The sequence below is a fragment of the Haematobia irritans genome, chromosome 3, assembly GCF_050003625.1.
Source record: "Haematobia irritans isolate KBUSLIRL chromosome 3, ASM5000362v1, whole genome shotgun sequence".
NCBI classification, from domain to species: domain Eukaryota; kingdom Metazoa; phylum Arthropoda; class Insecta; order Diptera; family Muscidae; genus Haematobia; species Haematobia irritans.
This window is the reverse complement of record NC_134399.1, coordinates 24779082-24786501: the sequence shown is the minus strand read 5'-3', so window position 1 is coordinate 24786501 and position 7420 is coordinate 24779082.

Genomic DNA, 7420 nt, shown 5'->3' with positions numbered 1-7420 from the left:
AACAAAGCAAAATAATCAAGAAGGTTCAGTGGTTAAAACTAGAAGTGCCCTTATGTAATAGGTACTTTTAGTTAATGTGGTATCACAATGGACTGAATAGTCTAAGTGAGCCTTAATCTTAATCGGGCTGCCACTTTAACCTAACCTACACCAAAACAAAAAAATGAAGTTAAGACTCGAGAGAGCAAAGTTACGACGATCACTTCTACGTGGTGAATTGCATAATCTTGTTATCTGATGACACAATTTTGATAAGTAGTCTAATCGGTCTATATGGGGGATATATGTACCAAACCATTGATACACACCATCTTTGGTACACCTATTTTTAGATCTAAAATACCACCATTTTCATAGATATACTGGCATCACATAACAAATTTCAACTGGATCGGTTCTGGAAGTCAAATTTGGTGATAGGTTTATGTGGGCGCTATATATAAATTTTTGATAGAAATAAAATATGGACAAAATTTTCTGTATATAGAAAATTTGGACAAAATTTTCTATAGAAATAAAATTTGTACAAAATTTTCTGTAAAAATAAAATTTTGACAAAAATTTCTATAAAAATAAAATTTTGACAAAATTTTCTATAGAAATAAAATTTTAACAAAATTTTTATAGAAATAAAATTTTGACAAAATTTTCTATAGAAATAAAATTTTGAAAAAAATTCAATAGAAATGAAATGTTGACAAAATTGTGTATAGAAATAAAATTTGGACAAAACTTTCTATAGAAATAAAATTTTGACAAAATTTTCCATAGAAATAAAATTTTGACAAAATTTTCCATAGAAATAAATTTTTTCTATAGAAATGACATTTTGAAAAAAATTTCTATAGAAATAAAATTTTGACAAAACTTTCTATAGAAATAAAATTTAGACAAAATTTTCTATAGAAATAAAATTTAGACAAAATTTTCTATAAAAAAAAATTTTGACAAAATTTTCGATGGAAATAAAATTTTGAAAAAAAATTCTATAGAACTAAAATTTTGCCAAAATTTACTATAGAAATAAAATTTTGACAAAATTTTCTATATAAATAAAATTTTGACAAAATTTTCTATAGAAATAAAATTTTGACAAAATTTTCTATAGAAATAAAATTTTGACAAAATTTTCTATAGACAAAAATTGTTTGCAAAATTTTCTTTTGAAATAAAATTTAGACAAAATTGTCTATAAAAATAAAATTTTGACAAAATTTTCTACGGAAATAAAATTTTGAAAAATATTCTATAGATGTAAAATTTTGACAAAATTTTCTATAGAAATAAAATTTTGACACAATTTTCTATAGAAATAAAATTTTGACAAAATTTTCTATTGAAACAAATTTTTGACAAAATTTTCTATAGAAATAAAATTTTAACAAAATTGTCTATAGAAATAAAATTTTGACAAAATTTTCTATTGAAACAAATTTTTGACAAAATTTTCTATAGAAATAAAATTTTGACAAAATTTTCTATAGAAATAAAATTTTGACAAAATTTTCTATAGAAATAAAATTTTGACAAAATTTTCTATAGAAATAAAATTTGGACAAAATTTTCTATGGAAATAAACTTTTTACAAGATTTTCTATAGAAATAAAATTTTGACAAAATTTTCTATAGAAATAAAATTTTGACAAAATTTTCTATAGAAATAAAATTTTAACAAAATTTTCTATAGAAATAAAATTTTGACAAAATTTTCTATAGAAATAAAATTTTGCCAAATTTTCTATAGAAATAAAATTTTGACAAAATTTTCTTTAGAAATAAAATTTTGACAAAATTTTCTATAGAAATAAAATTTTGACAAAATTTTCGATAGAAATAAAATTTTGACAACATTTTCTATAGAAATAAAATTTTGACAACATTTTCTTTAGAAATACAATTTTGACAAAATTTTCTTTAGAAATAAAATTTGGATAAAATTTGCTATAGAAATAAAATTTTGACAAAATTTTCTATAGAAATAAAATTTTGACAAAATTTTCTATAGAAATAAAATTTTGACAAGATTTTCTATAGAAATAAAATTTTGACACAATTTACTATAGAAATAAAATTTTGACAAAATTTTCTATAGAAATAAAATTTTGACAAAATTTTCTATAGAAATAAAATTTTGACGAAATTTTCTATAGAAATAAAATTTTGACGAAATTTTCTATAGAAATAAAATTTTGACAAAATTATTTATAGAAATAAAATTTTGGCAAAATTTTCTATAAAAATAAAATGTTGACAAAATTTTCTATAGAAATAAAATTTTAACAAAATTTTCTATTGAAACAAATTTTTGGCAAAATTTTCTATTGAAATAAAATTTAGATAAAATTTTCTATAAAAATAAAATTTTGACAAAATTTTCTATAGAAATAAAATTTTTGACAAAATTTTCTATGGAAATAAAATTTTGACAAAATTTATTGAAATAAAATGTAGACAAAATTTTCTATAAAAATAAAATTTTGACAAAATTTTCTATAGAAATAAAATTTGAACAAAATTTTCTATAGAAATAAAATTTGGACAAAACTTTCTATAGAAATAAAATTTTGACAAAATTTTCTATGGAAATAAAATTTTGACAAAATTTTCTATAGAAATAAAATTTTGACAAAATTTTCTATAGAAATAAAATTTTGACAAAATTTTCTACAAAAATAAAATTTCGACAAAATTTTCTATAGAAATAAAATTTTGACGAAATTTTCTATAGAAATAAAATTTTGACAAAATAATTTATAGAAATAAAATTTTGGCAAAATTTTCTATAAAAATAAAATTTTGACAAAATTTTCTATTGAAACAAATTTTTGACAAAATTTTCTATAGAAATAAAATTTTGACAAAATTTTCTATAGAAATAAAATTTTGATAAAATTTTCTATAGAAATAAAATTTTGACAAAATTTTCTATAGAAATAAAATTTTGACAAAATTTTCTATGGAAATAAAAATTTTACAAGATTTTCTATAGAAATAAATTTTATTTTTCTATGGAAATTTTCTATGGAAATAAAAATTTACAAGATTTTCTATAGAAATAAATTTTATTTCTAAAGAAAATCTTGTAAAATTTTTATTTCCATAGAAAATTTTGTCAAAATTTTATTTCTATAGAAAATTTTGTCAAAATTTTATTTCTATAGAAAATTTTATCAAAATTTTATTTCTATAGAAAATTTTGTCAAAATTTTATTTCTATAGAAAATTTTGTCAAAAATTTGTTTCAATAGAAAATTTTGTCAAAATTTTATTTCTATAGAAAATCTTGTAAAATTTTTATTTCCATAGAAAATTTTGTCAAAATTTTATTTCTGTAGAAAATTTTGTCAAAATTTTATTTTTATAGAAAATATTGCCAAAATTTTATTTCTATGAATAATTTTGTCAAAATTTTATTTCTATAGAAAATTTCGTCAAAATTTTATTTCTATAGAAAATTTTGTCGAAATTTTATTTTTGTAGAAAATTTTGTCAAAATTTTATTTCTATAGAAAATTTTGTCAAAATTTTATTTCTATAGAAAATTTTGTCAAAATTTTATTTCCATAGAAAATTTTGTCAAAATTTTATTTCTATAGAAAGTTTTGTCCAAATTTTATTTCTATAGAAAATTTTGTTCAAATTTTATTTCTGTAGAAAATTTTGTCAAAATTTTATTTTTATAGAAAATTTTGTCAAAATTTTATTTCAATAAATTTTGTCAAAATTTTATTTCCATAGAAAATTTTGTCAAAAATTTTATTTCTATAGAAAATTTTGTCAAAATTTTATTTCTATAGAAAATTTCGTCAAAAATTTTTTTCTATAGAAAATTTTGTCAAAAAAATTTTTTTCCATAGAAAATTTTGTCAAAATTTTATTTTTATAGAAAATTTTATCTAAATTTTATTTCAATAGAAAATTTTGCCAAAAATTTGTTTCAATAGAAAATTTTGTTAAAATTTTATTTCTATAGAAAATTTTGTCAACATTTTATTTTTCTAGAAAATTTTGTCAAAAGTTTATTTCTATAGAAAATTTTGTCAAAAATTTGTTTCAAAATTGTCAAAATTTTATTTCTATAGAAAAATTTGTCAAAAATTTGTTTCAATAGAAAATTTTGTCAAAATTTTATTTCTATAGAAAATTTTGTCAAAATTTTATTTCTATAGTAAATTGTGTCAAAATTTTATTTATATAGAAAATCTTGTCAAAATTTTATTTCTATAGAAAATTTTGTCAAAATTTTATTTCTATAGAAAATTTTGACAAAATTTTATTTCTATAGCAAGTTTTATCCACATTTTATTTCTAAAGAAAATTTTGTCAAAATTTTATTTCTAAAGAAAATTTTGTCAAAATTTTATTTCTATAGAAAATTTTGTCAAAATTTTATTTCTAAAGAAAATTTTGTCAAAATTTTATTTCTATAGAAAATTTGGCAAAATTTTATTTCTATAGAAAATTTTGTCCAAATTTTATTTCTATAGAAAATTTTGTCAAAATTTTATTTCTATAGAAAATTTTGTCAAAATTTTATTTCTATAGAAAATTTTGTCAAAATTTTATTTCTATAGAAAATTTTTTTCTTTAGAAAATTTTGTCAAAATTTTATTTCTATAGAACATTTTGTCAAAATTTTATTTATATAGAAAATTTTGTCAACATTTTTTATCTATAGAAAATTTGTCAAAATTTTATGTCCATAGAAAATTTTGTCAAAATTTTATTTTTATAGAAAATTTTGTCAAAATTTTATTTTGATAGAAAATTTTATCTAAATTTTATTTCAATAGAAAATTTTGTCAAAAATTTGTTTCAATAGAAAATTTTGTCAAAATCTTATTTCTATAGAAAAATTTGTCAAAATTTTATTTTTCTAGAAAATTTTGTCAAAAGTTTATTTTTATAGAAAATTTTGTCAAAAATTTGTTTCAATAGAAAATTTTGTCAAAATTTTATTTCTATAGAAAATTTTGTCAAAATTTTATTTCTATAGAAAAATTTGTCAAAATTTTATTTCTATAGAAAATTTTGTCAAAATTTTATTTCTATAGAAAATTTTATCCAAATTTTATTTCTAAAGAAAATTTTGTCCAAATTTTATTTCTATAAAAAATTTTGTCAAAATTTTATTTCTATAGAAAATTTTGTCAAAATTTTATTTCTATAGAAAATGTTGTCCAAATTTTATTTCTAAAGAAAATTTTGTCAAAATTTTATTTCTATAAAAAATTTTGTTAAAATTTTATTTATTTTATAAATTTTATTTTATAAATTTAAAATACTATAGAAATAAAATTTTGATAAAATTTTCTATAGAAATAAAATTTTGACAAAATTTTCTATAGAAATAAAATTTTGACAAAATTTTCTACGGAAATAAAAATTTTACAAGATTTTCTATAGAAATAAAATTTTGACAAAATTTTCTATAGAAATAAAATTTGGGCAAAATTTTCTATAGAAATAAAATGTTGACAAAATTTTCTATAGAAATAAAATTTTGACAAAATTTTCTATAGAAATAAAATTTTGACAAAATTTCCGATGGAAATAAAATTTTGACAATTTTTTCTATTGAAACAAATTTTTGACAAAATTTTCTATGGAAATAATATTTTGACAAAATTTTCGTTAGAAATAAAATTTTAACAAAATTTCCTATAGAAATAAAATTTTGACACAATTTTCTATAGAAATAAAATTTTGACAAAATTTTCGATGGAAATACAATTTTGACAAAGTTTTGTATTGAAACAAATTTTTGACAAAATTTTCTATAGAAATGAAGTTTAGACAAAATTTTCTATAGAAATAAAATTTTGACAAATTTTTCTACAGAAATAAAAATTTTGAATTTTGACAAAATTTTCTATAGAAATAAGATTTTGACAAAATTTTCTATAGTAATAAAATTTTGACAAAATTTTCTATTTTTAATTTTTTTTTTATCGAACGGAACGAATGTATAAGTTATCCAAATATGCTAAAATTCTGGACTTCACCATATGAATACTTAAGTTAGTGTCAACTAGATGATAGATTGAATTAAAATTAATGTACATCCTACGAATATGCTCCACAGAAGCATAATTCGAACGTTGAAAATCAATGACCTATATGACCTAAAAGGAACATTTATTCTATCCAACATATCAGAGCATGGAATATCCCCACAAAATAGCCTATACATCATCATGAAGCCCAATAATGTCCTTCGGCTCCTAAGAGTTGGCAAATGAATCAGCCTCAAGTGTAAGGAGGAAGAACAAAATCACTGTTCCAATGAAGATGTCCCAGAGCGAACAACAAGAACTGCTTCTGAACTGATTCTATCTTATCAATTTAAACATCATACTGAGGATCCCACACGATAGAACCATACTCCAGAATGGGTCTAACAAGGGCAGTAAAAAGCTTCTTGGTAATATAAGGGTCCGAAACACCTTCGCCCAACGCTTTATGAATCCTAGAAAAAAATTTGACAAAATTTTCTATAGAAATAAAATTTCGACAAAATTTTCTATAGGAAAATTTGACAAAATTTTCTATAGAAATAATATTTCGACAAAATTTTTTATAGGAAAATTTTGACAAAATTTTCTATAGGAAAATTTGACAAAATTTTCTATAGAAATAAAATTTTGCAAAACAAGTCTTTTGGTTTGGTAGGGTTTTGGTAAAATTTTCTTCAAAATTTGGATTTAATTATTTTTGACTGGAGTGGCAACCGTGTTTGCAATATCATCCGACCTACTTAGCAACTACACACATAAAAATGATTTTTGGATTCAATCACGAAATTAATTGATCCAATTAACCTTTAATTAAAATATCTTACATCACAGAAATAATAGTATCAACCGTCTAAGTCAATTAACAATTAATTAGGTTAGGTTAGGTGGCAGCCCGATGTATCAGGCTCACTTAGACTATTCAGTCCATTGTGATACCACATTGGTGAAGTCAATTAAAAAATTAATTGGTCCAAATAAAAAATAATTGGACAAATTAAAAAATTAATTGCTATTATTATATATATATATATATATATATATATATATATATATATATATATATATATATATATATATATATATATATATATATATATATATATATATATATATATATATATATATATATATATATATATATATATATATATATATATATATATATATATATATATATATATATATATATATATATATATATATATATATATATATATATATATATATATATATATATATATATATTATATATATATTATAACTCTTGTGATTGATTATTTTATTTGAAAAAATTAGAGTCAATTAAATTTTTAATTGAATTTGTTTTTGAAAATTCAATTAACATTTTATTTGGAAATATTTTGGTTGAACATTTTTTCTGTGTACCTATCTAGGTGTGCCAA